The sequence below is a fragment of the Suncus etruscus genome, chromosome 4 (genome assembly GCF_024139225.1).
Source record: "Suncus etruscus isolate mSunEtr1 chromosome 4, mSunEtr1.pri.cur, whole genome shotgun sequence".
NCBI classification, from domain to species: Eukaryota; Metazoa; Chordata; class Mammalia; order Eulipotyphla; family Soricidae; genus Suncus; species Suncus etruscus.
In genome coordinates, this window is record NC_064851.1 from 65,124,163 (window position 1) to 65,137,478 (window position 13,316).

The following is a 13,316-nucleotide window of genomic DNA, read 5'->3' on the forward strand; positions in this document are numbered from 1 at the left end:
TAAGAAAGTAAAAGTACTTGTAAAATTTTTATATTTGTTGACCTCAACTCTAAATGCAGAGGATTTTGATCATTGATTAAAGCTACTAAACTGTAGCAAACTTATATGAAATCAGTCATTTTCTTGGTTTGTGAAACATATCCACCACTAAATGGCATATGGTAAACTATAGATCATATAAAAAAATTTTTAAAGGGAGCTGGATACAGTGAGTAGGGTGTTTGCTGTGTACATGGACAGCTTGAGTTTGATCTCAGGCATTCCAGATGGTACCCCGAGACCGCCAGGAGTGATTCCCGAACAGAAACATAAATGCTTATAAAGTAAAATAACACCTCATTCAATTGAAATAACTGCCTAATGAAAACATATATTGGAGCCAGAGTGATAACACAGTGGTAGGACATTTGCTTTGTGTGCAGCTGATCCGGAAGTGAGCCTGGTTCAATCCCCAGCATCCCATATGGTCCCCCGAGCCAGCCATGAGCTATTTCTGAGCACAGCCAGGAGTAACCCCTGAACACTGGAAGGTGTGGCCCAAAAAACCATAGAAAAAAATGAAAAGAAAGGAAAATATAAACAATTGATTACCCACCCTTGACATAAGCTAACTCTCTGGAAAACTAAAGTCAACTTCATTCTTGAAAGTAATGTAAGCACACAAAATATGTATTGATACAGACTTGATATAAATTGTCAGAGATATATAGGAAAGTTCAGCTTTCAGTCAAATAATATGTAAGAAGCTCTGACTTTCTCTGTTCTTCTGACATACCAAAAGATACATAAATATATACTCAAATATATATAGGCCCTAAAAACATATATGTTTATATATTATGTGATGTGCGCAGAACACAAAACTCCAGGATATACACCTACAGATCTACTCATGCAAATGCAGTGATCCCTTTCTCTGCATAGTTCCACACAACTATAATATATAGAAACATATATACATTATCCTAAATTCAGGAAGTGTCATTTCATAATTTTCTTGAATGTGAAGGAAGATATTTATTATTGAAAGACATTTATTATACTTATCTGGCAGGGGAGATACCATGATCACGAAGGTGGTTTCCCCAGGGTGAGGCTCACCCATTGCACTCCGGGGTGTGCTGACCCCTAAGATTTTCCTAAATGGGGGAAACTCGACTGTATAATTTGTGGTAGTGGGGAACTTTAATTAAATAAATAAAAAAAGAAACAGATTTATTTTGAAAGAGTGATTAGAAAGAAAGGAATACATGTCCAAATAAAACTCAGTTTTCTTTAGTGTGGATCAATCAAGTTTTGGCGAGAAATAAAAAAATATGTGTTGATGAGAGAACATGGGCCTGAAAGAGCAAGAAAGTCCCTAAATTTTTATTCAAGAAACCAACATTTAACATAGGAGGAAATACCATAAAACAAAAAATGGCAGAAAGTTAGTCCCCCATAGATGTAAATGAGCAAAGTAAATCTGATTTTCATTTGTAATAATATTCTAGTTTTTTTCTCATTTCAACTTTAGGTCTTAAATTTTTTTTGGAGTTTTTCTGCCATTTAGCCCCCTTTTCTACATATCAGTTTGGCAGTCAAAACACGACAGGTTTAACAGAGGATCTTGCCTCTTTTTTTTTGGGGGGGGGGAGAGCACACCCGTTTGATGCTCAGGATTATTCCTGGCTATGCACTCAGAAATCGCCCCTGGCTTGGGGGGACCATATGGGACACCAGGGGATCGAACCGTGGTCCCTCTTATGATAGCACTTGCAAGGCAGACACCTTACCTCTAGCACCACCTTCCCGGCCCCTAGGATCTTTTGATCCTCTCCCGAGTAGATAGGTATAAATCACCATTATAACCCTTAGTAGAAAAATATATTATCATTGTAAATATTATTAAAAGGTTATTAAATGTGACATTAGAAATAGATACTATAAAGTCTTATTTACATTTATAATTCCAAAGTTGCTTAAAACATGATATCTAAAATGAAATATAATCTGCAGTGCCAACAAGCTAGGAAAAACAAATAATGAGTCAATATCTAAATGGTTGCAAAGTATGATTCAAGCAGATTAAGGAATCAGATGTTTTCTCATATTTACTTAAATTGCTGTATTTAATCAGCAAACATTATTAAAATAGTGGGTGAAAGTTTAATAGATGCAAGATAAAAATACTTTAAATTATCAAATGAAATGTAACATGAATAACTTGAAAACCAGTAGAACAAACCAGCTTGTTATGTATCACCTCTCACAGGAGTAATTTTATTCTCTGATAGAAAACCATCATCTTTTTTTACTTTGCTTTCCTGGATGCAAATCTTGTCATTTTGCACCTAGAAGGTTTATATAATTAAATGAAAAGAAAATTACCAAAACTCGTAGTTGATGATGAAAGAATAATTGGATCCTTTTCATAGTTATTCAACTTTCAAGTTTGTAAGAACAATTTTGAAAGCAATTGCATTATTATTCTCATAAAGAAGTATGAATAAAGTACTAGAAACTGGTACTAAGGAAGATAAGATTAGATCAAAGGAACAGTTATGAAGATGGGGCAAAAGAGCAGTTTCCTTTGTTGTTGTTTTTTTATATTAATAATTTTTATTTTGACCAAAGTGGATTACAAATCATTCACAGTAGTATTTCAGGTACATAGTGACATTGAATCAGGGGCATTTCCACCACTAATGTTGTCCTCCCTCCACCCCTGTTCCCAGCCTGCATTCCACATTGCCCCTCTTTTACCACCCCCCCCCCCCGGGCTAAGAGCAGTTTTCTTAAAGCTCTGATCACAGAACTACAATTAACTATCAACTTACTTAATTTATATAAGGTCATATAAAACTTTATTAAAAATAACTGATGCAATTAACTTCTGAAATATAAAATAGTCTTTGCCATTATAGGTAGTGGTATGAGTAAGGAGAACGAAAAAAGAAGGCAAAGAGAAAATATATTATAGAAAATGATTATTGAGTGGTTTCAACATGCAAGAACACTTTCCTCTATTTCTATTCTTGGTTATGTTAATGTCTGCATTTCTGCATGAATATTCATACAATAATTTGCCTTTTATCTTAAAACCTTTAAATTTAAATAAATAAAAATTTACTTTTTTCTTGGTTTCTTTAACTCAATACCTAAACTCTATCATAACTGGAATATATAAGAAGACTTTAATAACTGAAATACATTTAATATCTTAAATAAGATTTCATAGCTTTGCAGACTAATGTGATATATATACAAGAGAAATTAAAAGAAAAATTTACCTTAATTTTTAAAAGAAAAAATACCTTGGTTAAAGCTTATTTACAGACAATATTAAAGGCTTTAAATTTATATTTTAAATTTATTTATACTATTAAAACAATTTATATAAAACATTTTGAACTAATATTAACCCTAAATGGAAAAGGTTCTGATCAGATTTTTATTCTCTAAGAAAATCAAAATAATATAAATGAATCAATGAAATGCTATGATTTAAAAAAATCTACAGAAATCTTAATTTGAATATTGTTTATAAATTGCTCAATCACTTTTGAACTTCATAGCTATTAGGCATAAATGCTGCATGGCATAAATGACTATATTTAGAAATATATTTATATGGCCAAGTTAACTTTTTGAATTTTCCATTTTATTAGTGGTCTCGAATCATTGGTGGTGATAGCTTCTGGATAAAGCCAGTGTACTTAATCACAACCATTATCAGCACAAGCATAACAGAATGCAAAGAAATAAATATGGTAAGTTTCTTTCTGAACAGAAAATAGTGAACTGAAACTACCTTAGTTCACTCAGGAACCTAAATCCTAGATTAAAATGCTCTTTCTCTACTTTTGTCTAACTTGGAGAAAAAAATGAACCCAAAGAAAGAAAAACACTTAGAATGCATCAAATAATCAAATTATCAGCCTTTTAATAAAAGCTAAAAGTTTAGCTCTCAGATTTTAATGAACATAGCAATTATCTAAAATTAGAGTTAAAATAAAAATTTGAAGATTAGAAATCGAAGAATTGTTCTTCAAAGAGTAAAACTCTACAAAATGTAAGGCAAATACTTCAAAGAGTAAAACTCTACAAAATGTAAAGGCAAATACTGTCTAGTATTTTGCTCCTATCTATAAATTTAGGAAACTTCAAGCATCCACTTGCAGGTGTTAGTATTTCATTATTCTCAAGAAAGAATATGCCAAATGACCTGAGTATGCAGATAGAAGTGCCCCTAAGAGGGAATTTATAGTTATCAAGGTCTATAAGGAATCTATACCTAATTTAAGTGGCTACAATTCAAGAACATATAATTAAGCATCTTAAAATCTAAATTACATAAATTTGTATTACTAAATTACAAGTCTGGTTCACATAATTTGTTAAAGCTATACTTGTCACAATTTTGTTGCTAACTCGGGATTTAATGATATTAACTTGTTTTTATACTTTGATTAGAGAGATAAGGTTTATTAAATCAGTACATTAATGAAATAGTGAAGGAACAAAAAAACATGAATGTGAGCATATTCATGCAAGTAAGATGGAGTAGATATTCTAAGTGTTTTCTCATCTAAATTAGTATATTAAGGAAAAGCATATTAATCAAAATTGTAGGAGAAACTGCTAATACAAATTATGTTTAATAACATGATATATATAAGGGAAAAGGAGAGCAGATTCAGCAGACAGAATTTAAGGATGAGCACTTCAACTTTCTTTTATCTGGATAAAACTAAGCAAGCAATAAATCAGAGATGTGTAAACTTAATAAATTATTATATTAAGTATAATCCAAGATTGTAATATTCTTTCCAAAAATGTCACAAGGCATACTATATGTGTGTATATATGTATATATAAATATAATTACATGTACCTAATGGTAACTACAAAATGACAGAAGTACAGGTTATTTTTTTGTTCTTTTTTATGGTTTATGAGCTACACTGACAGTGTTCAAGTATTATTCTTGGCTTGTGCTCAAAGATCACCCCCTGGTGGTAACAGAGAACACATGTGATGCCAGGGATCAAACTTGGATTGGCTACATGTAAGGCAAGTGCCCTACTTGCTGTTGTCACTCTGGTCTCAGAAATATAATCTAATAATTATTCTCTCTGAAGTTGTGGGAGATATTATAGTGATATGTCACTTTCCTTGCATGCAGTCAATGTTGGTTTAATTCACTGTACTGCATGATCCCCTGAACACCACCAGAAGAACTTCCAAGCATATGACTGGAGTAGTTCCTGGCACCATTGTATGTGGCCCATCCCAAGATCCCCAAATAGAAGAATTATTCTCAGAGTGGGTGAAGTGATTATGACAACAGATTATATGATATTATTAGTGTAAACTGCCTGTCAAAATTAGACAATATTTTGTTACAATATGATTGGAGTATTAGAAACTTCCAGATAGGATTAAGTTTATACAGACTTTTGAAATATCCAACCTGCCCTGAAACTTCACTATGAATTTTGCTACTCTGAGCAGGAAGAGTAATCTGGCTTTTTCCACATGACCTGGGTTGAAAGTAAAATATTTAATATAACCATGGACATCCTCCTAGAAGATAAATCTATACATATACTCATAAAAGTCTTTCAGAAGGAGTGGGTTTCTATTTAATTTCTTAGTAACAAATCAGGTCAGAAGAGGAATAAATATTTTCAGAGTAAAGGTTGCAGAAGAGTTTCTCTATTGCCTTGAGTCAGATGAATTCACTGCTATCTTGATATCTAAGACATGAGTAATATTAGGAAACTGAGTGCATTTTAGCCTTCTGCTTCTAGAATTTCTGGTTTGGGAGGCTTAGTGCAAACTGAGTTCTCTTTCCTTGTTAATAAGCAACTAACATATAAGGTTAATATGAAAAAAAAATAATTTTAAAAACTATAAGGAATGGATGACTCTATAACTGTTTTGACTAAAAGGTATTCAAATACATTAAAAATAGGTTTTGTATTTATAGGATATTGTTTTTTTCCAGAATAGTAGCTTGAGAGAAAATATATCCATCCAGGAGTGATTTCTGAGTGCAGAGCCAGGAGTAAACATTGAGCACAGCCAGATGCCCCCCCCACCAAAGAAAAAAAATATGTTCAATCTGTTTCCATCAGCTGCCAGTGATCTATTTAAAAGGCATTAAAAAACAATAGGGCAAAGTATTCTCTCTTACTCCTATTTTACTATTATCCTATGGAGAATATGTGATTTGTAAGCTATGTGTAAGCTGTATAGGTCTTGTTTAAATTCAAAATAGAATGTAATCTTATTTGTAGTTTCTCAGTAGATAAATATATATGTATATATATGAGCCTATTTATATAAAATGGTTTTCCATATAGATTTTATCTATTGTCCTGTTCTAGATAAAAAATTAATGACAAGCTTATTATTGGCAAAGTTGAGATAGTTCATATTTAATGTGTCCATCTGATGTAAAACCATTTAGATTTTAAAAAAAGATATTTCCCAAATCTATTTGTCTTAAAAATATCAATCATGTCTGAAAAATGAAATAAAAATAGAGAAATAGGACTGGAGCAGTGGCATAAGCGGGTAGGGTGTCTGTTTTGCACATGCTAACGTGGGACAGACCATGGTTCCATCTTTCAGTGTCCCATATGGTTCTCCCAAGCCAGTAACGATTTCTGAGTGCTTAGCCAGGAGTAACCCCTGAGCATCACCGGGTGTAGCCTAAAAAAAAAACAAAAAATAGAGAAATAATAACAAGGTGAACAAATCTTATTTTCTTTTTTTTTTTTTTTTTGGTTTTTGGGTCACACCCGGCAGTGCTCAGGGGTTACTTTTTCTGCTCAGAAAAAGCTCCTGGCAGGCACTGAGGACCATATGGGACACCGGGATTCGAACCAACCACCTTTGGTCCTGGATCGGCTGCTTGCAAGGCAAACACCTCTGTGCTGTCTCTCCGGGCCCAATCTTATTTTCAAACTGTGTTTTGGATCAAACTTAACATAGTCATATTGCTTAACATTTGGATTGTCACAGGATGTCTATTTAAATGTATTAATGATAATATATATTAATAAAAGAAAACTTGGCTTATGTAACTAGACAATTGATCAGTTATTTCATTTTTTTATTTTTTATTTTTTAAAATATTTTAACAAATTAAAATTGATATTTAACAAATTTGTTTCCTTTTCCTAATGTAAGCTGAGCTAGAATCTCATTTTTTAGCACCAAAATTTATTTTTTATTTTTTTATATTTTATTTAAACACCTTGATTAAACATGATTGTGTTTGGGTTTCAGTCATGTAAAGAACACCACCCATCACCAGTGCAACATTCCCATCACCAGTGTCCCAAATCTCCCTCCTCCCCACCCGACCCCTGCCTGTACTCTAAACAGGCTTTCCATTTCCCTCATACATTCTCATTATTAGGACAGTTCAAAATGTAGTTATTTCTCTAACTAAACTCATCACTCTTTGTGGTGAGCTTCCTGAGGTGAGCTGGAACTTCCAGCTCTTTTCTCTTTTCTGTCTGAAAATTATTATTGCAAGAATGTCTTTCATTTTTCTTAAAACCCATAGATGAGTGAGACCATTCTGCGTTTTTCTTTCTCTCTCTCTCTGACTTATTTCACTCAGCATAATAGATTCCATGTACATTCATGTATAGGAAAAATTTCATGACTTCATCTCTCCTGACAGCTGCATAATATTCCATTGTGTATATGTACCACCGTTTCTTTAGCCATTCGTCTGTTGAAGGGCATCTTGGTTGTTTCCAGAGTCTTGCTATGGTAAATAGTGCTGCAATGAATATAGGTGTAAGGAAGGGGTTTTTGTATTGTATTTTTGTGTTCCTAGGGTATATTCCTAGGAGTGGTATAGCTGGATCGTATGGGAGCTCGATTTCCAGTTTTTGGAGGAATCTCCATATCACTTTCCATAAAGGTTGAACTAGATGGCATTCCCACCAGCAGTGGATAAGAGTTCCTTTCTCTCCACATCCCCGCCAACACTGTTTATTCTCATTCTTTGTGATGTGTGCCATTCTCTGTGGTGTGAGGTGGTATCTCATCATTGTTTTGATTTTCATCTCCCTGATGATTAGTGATGTGGAGCATTTTTTCATGTGTCTTTTGGCCATTTGTATTTCTTCTTTGTCAAAGTGTCTGTTCATTTTTCTCCCCATTTTTTGATGGGATTAGATGTTTTTTTCTTGTAAAGTTCTGTCAGTGCCTTGTATATTTTGGAGATTAGCCCCTTATCTGATGGGTATTGGGTGAATAGTTTCTCCCACTCAGAGGGTGGCTCTTGTAAGCACCAAAATTTATATTGTCTCCACTGGCGAAGGAAGACAGTTTGAATTGCATGGCATAAAAAGAGTGCATGAAAGGGTTGTGATGTGTCAGAATCTGGAGAATGAAGATCAGGACTTAAGGAGTTAGGTTTTATCTGTCAGCTGAGTAAGATTAGTCCAAATTGTTGACTGGCCATCCTAACCACGGAAGCAAAACTGTATAAAGGTCAATCTTGCTGCAACAATGTAAATGGAAGAATTATCAGCAGAGACTCAGTAACTAGAAGCAGTTAAGCATGTAATAAAGAAAATAGGCTTTGAGAGAAGTGATATCAAAATAAAAATAATAATAATAATAATAATAATACAGCAAAGCTATTAAGTGTTGTGCCAGTTTTGCATTAATTTTTTTACTCTATATGCAGACTGTATTCTTGTTTCTGAAACAGTTTTTGAATATGTACAACCATCCAATTCTTTTGATTCTTTACTTCATATTTTATATTATACTAGACACTATTAGGAACTGGATTTACCTAAGAGCCTCAATAACTGAGATATACACAATTACCATGAAACTAACAAATATTTTTAGATTTAGGTGAGACTTGAGGCAGAAAAGATTTAGGGATGGCAGGCATCAGACATATAGTTGTAATGTTCCTGCAGGTAGGGAAATGAATATTCAGTTATGACTAGTCAAGGACTGGGACATAGTGTGAAATCTTCCTCTCACTCTGATTAGGCCTCTCCTCTCACTGTCTACCTCACTCCGTCTCACTGTCACAAGGGATACCTCTTGTAGTTTGCTTCAGGTAGTTTAATAGAGACTAAGTTCCTTTAGAAGAATTGTCTATTTCTTATACATATATGTATATTAAATAGTCATCACCAGTGGTACTCATTTAACAGGGTGCCTTTCCTGATGATACTAGGCCAAGTGATCTGGGAATCCCATGAAGAGACAAGTAAGAATGGACGGAACTGCACCAGAAGGCATCTGAGGTTCATGTCTCTTCATTAACTCCAATCCACTTCTATCCTAGTTTTGTATATGATAAAACATTTTGTCTTTAAGGATGGTCACCAATTCTTTGTGATTATATCTTTAGGTCTCTAGCTACTACTGAAATTCTTCGTATGTGATACTATGAGATTTTAGGACTTAAGATTTTAAAATTTAATATTTTAAGATAAAAGATAAGGAAACATGTAATTAACAGTGATATATTAGACAATCAGAAGAACATAGAAGAAAAAAGTTTTTCTTCCCTACAACATATAACCCAGAAAGTAAATGCACCCTATCCATTTCTACTTGTTCAATACAATTCCCCTTAATGTTACACTGTTAGAATAAAAATTATTAAGAAATAATTTATTATTTAAAACACTAGCTATCAGGGCCAGAGCTATAGCACTACAAGTTGGGCATTTGCCTTTCACACGGTTCTATGTACGGCATCCCATATTGTTCCCTGAGCTTGCCAGGAGTAAACCCTGACTGCTGCTTTGTGACCCCCAAAACCAAAAAAAAAATAGCAGAACAAAACAAAAACACTAACTATAATTCAATCCTTAATAAGAAAAGTAAAATACAATATTTTTCTTCCTTTATAATTGTTTCATACACTTAAAAATTGTAGCTGCATTTGACACATTTACAAGGGTCATACTTTTAGAAGTCTTCTGAAGTCTTGAGACCTCACTGATATAACATAAAAATAAAATTTGAAATAACTGCTAAAGCTATTTATATATTCTAGACAATTTTCACAAGCTGCATTCTTTTTGTCTCTCAGTTTCTCACTAGAGTTCCATCTTCAAGTTTTAATTCACACATGTGGATAAGCTTCCAACTTCTACAAACATTCTTAAAATCTGTGAATTAAAGACATTTAAAATGAATTCACCAGAACCGCTGCTTCATCTGGTTTGATATTCTTCAGTGTTCTTGTCATTATGGGACTGTAACAGGGGCTGTAACTCATCTCTTGGTTTGAGCACTGCCAATGTGTCAAAAGCATCAGTCTCAGTTCTATCCTATCATGTCCCTCCTATTTGTCAGTAGGTAAAAACTTTTCCCATTCCCCAGAAGGCAGGACCTTTTGTGAATAGTTTCTTTAGACAAACATTCATTGTCTAGTGGGCTTGAGTCCTCACACAGCAAAAGCTATGGCATTATAAAGATTCCAGTTTCATTAATTTTTTTTTTTGAGCTTGAATTTTTCTAAAGCTAGAAAGGAATCCTCACTGTTGAGGCTGTCATGAAAGAAAAACTCCTTTCAGAGCCTCAGAAACAAGTGGATGAAGAGAGAGTAAAAGTGCAAAGACAGGGAACCTGGCCTTTGTCCAAGAAGTAGAAAAGGCCATGGTTAGAAGAAGTAATTGAACACTTTGAAAATCTCTTTGAAGACATAATGCACAAAACTTTTTAAATGAATAAAAGAAAAGTGTATAATTATTCCATGTATAAAAATAAAAGTCAATATTTGAAGTACAAATGAATTTATAAATGCTTAATATGGTGAGACCATGCAGTAGCACCCATTGGCACTGTGTGTTTAGTGTTTAGCTTCACAATATTGTTACTTAAGAGAAAAATAAATAAACTGAATTTATTTTATCCTTGTTATTCTGTTTTGAATGCTTTGTCAGGATCATGGTGATAATATTTTTGTCTTTAATAGTTTTTATTTAGTAGAATTTTATATACATGCAAATTAACTTTGAACACAAAACAACTAGTAAAATCGATTATAAAAATTCTCTCTAGCATATTGAGTAATCATATCTAAATAAATTTTATAAGTGAAATATTATAACTGTAGGAATAGATGGATTCCTGAAAAATAGATGTATGTATTTTATCACTTTGAGAGAAAAACACAGTATTATATTTTATTATCTTGCTACTTGTCTTGGGATAGACTCAAGGAACATTGGTGGGGGAGGCTGATACTGGTGTTGTGACTGATGCTGAAACGTTGTCTAAACTTAACTATGGGGCCAGAGAGATAGCACAGTGAAGAGCATTTCCCCGAACATGGCTGACCTGGGACAGACCCGAGATCGATTCCCAGAATTCCATATGGCCCCCTGAGCCTGCCAGGGAGCGATGTCTGAGCTCAGAGCCAGGAATAATCTCCTAGGATTGCTGAATATGGCCCTTAAACTAAAAACAAACAAACAACAACCACAACAACAAAAAAAAATCTACCAAGAAACTTAACTATGAATACCTTTGTAAATCACAGTGCTTTAAATAAAGGCTTAGAAATCATTGCTATTTGAGAAGTTTTTACATAAAACAATTATCAACAGAAATAATAGAAGTAGAACTAAAGTGCAAAAATGTAGAAAGAACATTTATCTAACTGAAGGGGATTTTGAATGTGTTTTCTGCTGAATATATAATATAATATATATTTAATAGGATCATATTCTGGTAATTTACTCGAAATATCTCAATAGTTTCTCCGGCAGATTTTTCTAACCTGAGCTGGTGATCATCTACTGGATGTCAGAAAATGTTAGGTCTGCATTTGCAAATACTAGCAGGCAAATGTCCTTACGTTCAGGAGGAAATTTCACTTTGATTGTGTAGAGATGGAAAGGAGTAATAAGCCCAATATAGAGGAGCATTATATAACAGAAAACAAGACAAGACAAGAAATCAAAACAATATTTAGAGTTGGAATTTATATTTAACACTATTTAAATCAAGTTTCGCTTTACACTTATCACTTTAAGGTTTATTTCTGACCAATATTCATAAGACCATTAATTTCCAATTCTTTCTTTGATTTTAGTTTGTATATTTGCTTTTCTTGTCTCACAATATCTTCTGTCCTGGAAAAAAATGTTACTATGTTTTTTTTTTTTGATTGTGTGTCATATGCACTATCTAAAAATAGTTCTTAAAGTTGCCAAGGTAGATTATGTGTAAACAATTTATGACTAGGGGCCAGTGACAGGTAGTACAGAGATTAGTACCCAGTATCCCATATTTCCCCTGAGTACCCTAAGAACCCCGGAGCTGTGAGAAGTATGTCTTGTACACTGCAAGATGTGCCTCAAATGACTTCCCTTTTCCCCAAAATCCCCTCAAACACAGTGCATCTGTTGTTCACTTGTAACAATAGTCTAATTTCTTTATATAAGATTTAATTTTGTGAAAGCAGAGTCTAGCATAATTTCATCTTTCTTCCACTCAATTATCTAAACACAACTAATGGCTCTGATCTGAATAAAATCTCTATTTAGCGTCAAGTTGAATAGATGAAAACTTACTTAAGGAGAGCTTTCCCTAGGAAATAAACTCTTTAATTCAATGACTGTCAAATCCCAGAATAAATCACACGATAAAAACACCTAGTTAAATTAATTTCAAGTACCAAGCAATATTCCAATAATAATAATAATGATATTATGACTTACATTTAATTAAACATAAAACATGTAAAGCCATTAAATACATAAAGGTTATATTGAATCTACTGTCTTAATATAATTAACATTATTATTTTAAATTATGAGACATATAAACTCTTATCCTATTTCTATGAGTAGTTATTCAGTATGTTCAAGACCCTCAGCATCTTAAGGTATTTTAGTAAGAAAACATTTCTTGCACCTAAACACCTAAATTTTAATATTAAATTAAAATCAAGCACTATTGATGAATTTAGAATGGAGAGTTTAAGGTAAATAGTGGTTATTGCTGCTTTTTTAGATTTGTCATTGCAAAAGTATTATAAAATGTTATAAGCATAGCATTTTGAGTATAAATTATGGTTAATTATCATGAACATTAAACAATGTTTTCTCATAATCTCACTTTATCATTGAGTTAAAAGGATGGGAGAAGATATCAGTTTTCATGTCTCCTTTTAAAATGAATTATAATAAATGTGTATTTAGAGTTATGATACTGAAACAGATTCTACACATTTCAATAAATTATTCTATTATTTAAACATATTTGCTATTAGGAGTGAAAATATATCATCTATTGTTATTCAATCATCTCATGAA

General features: G+C 32.9%; 1 protein-coding gene and 1 pseudogene across 2 annotated transcripts in view; both read left to right on the forward strand.

The window, feature by feature from the left end:
- The window catches only part of FUT9 (fucosyltransferase 9), a 162,721-nt gene that overhangs the window by 29,220 nt on the left and 120,185 nt on the right, over positions 1-13,316 (forward strand). The window lies entirely within an intron of this gene.
- On the forward strand, positions 1,040-1,187 carry LOC126007976 (uncharacterized; annotated as a pseudogene).